Below are 1,558 nucleotides of genomic sequence, written 5' to 3' on the forward strand. Positions count from 1 at the left end.
AGCCCTCTCACACATAATTCAGGATCTATGGGGAAAATGGGGTAATATGACCATTTTGGGTAAGAAACAAGCGTGTGGCGACACTGCAGACCCTGCTCCCAGCCAGGGGTCAGGAAAAAGGGGAGAAGAACCTGGCAGATTGTACAGCTCTTGTGAAAATTGCAGGAGCTCTCCTAGCCCACTCTTATGCTTTATTTACTAACCTTGTAATTCTTCAAGGGACCAAATTGTCTGCCTAAAGGGACCTAAATAATATTGTAAATGATGAAAAACATAAAATAATCTGAGCCAGTTCTCACTGGCATCAATCTTTTGGAGGGATGCAGCTCTATGTCTTATTCAGATCTCACCCACGACACTAAAAAATGTATTTGGATCAGAATGCTTCCTTCTTTACATTTATGTTCACATTATTTTAAGAGGTTTCATGTCTTTAAAAGTTATATTAAACCTAGAAATGGAGGCACTGTGATAAAACCCAACCCAGAGTACTTCTGGAGGGTTTGAGTTTAATAAGTGCTTCTTGCATTTTCCATCAACTGATTGAACTTTGCTCCTGTTTCTTCGAACCTCTTGTTGTTCTCACTGAAAGCTGTGCTGACATGCTTTAAAAGCATACAAATAGCTTCTGCTGTGACTATCTACACAATATATTCCATTCCTTTTTTGTTGTAATACGCATTTCAGTTCATGAATGCCTGAGCTAACAGAGGTAATGCAGAGATAAATCTCTGGTATTACTACTTGTTTTTCCGTTTGTTTCTTTATGATGCACAAGACTGGATTTTTTGGCACTTCACCAACAGCGTCCAAGGCTAGAGATACGTATAACAAAAATTAAGTGTATAGCATCCCTAGGGGGATGCTCAGAATTGGGCTCTGGCCAACCTCATCTATTAAGCTGTTTGAACTTTGTTACTTTATTAAGGAAACGGATTTCATCACTGATTTAACATTGATAGCATATGACCACCATCCATGGTCTGTTGAAACTCCTCGCTGTGGTAGGAGATGTGCAAGTACATGACCCCAAGCATTTACAGTCTAGGCAGGATAAAACCAGTAGGTTTTCTGTACATTTAAAGGGAAGGACATGATTAACGTTGCGACAAAGGCTGTGGAGAAGCAGGACTGAGATGTAGCGGCAAGGCTGATGGGATGCAAGAACTGAGGAATGCCCATTACGCATGGAACGGGCGTTGGGCAGAAATTATTTCTATAGGTAGCGCTACCTCCTGGAAGAGGAGACCTGAGGGTAAGCAACCCAACTGGAGACATTGGTGGAATACAGTCTGGAGCCTGCAGACATAATGGATCTGTGACAGCACTTCAAAGAGAGCTCAATGTGGGATTAGGACACCTTGGAGGGTAGGGCCTTAGCTGAGGAGGGCAAACAGGGAAACACATGGCCGTGGGGGCAAAGAGGTGGGGAAGATCAGCAAGGAGAGGGGGGATAAAGGAAAAAAGAGCAGTTGCTACCTCCACGCGAGAAATGGGAAGGCTGTGGAGAGAAGGAAGGGCCAGAAGGAGGGAGTGGGAGCCGGCAGCACGGCGGCGG

This window comes from Charadrius vociferus, unplaced genomic scaffold (assembly GCF_000708025.1).
Source record: "Charadrius vociferus isolate BGI_N301 unplaced genomic scaffold, ASM70802v2 scaffold835, whole genome shotgun sequence".
Lineage (NCBI taxonomy): Eukaryota > Metazoa > Chordata > Aves > Charadriiformes > Charadriidae > Charadrius > Charadrius vociferus.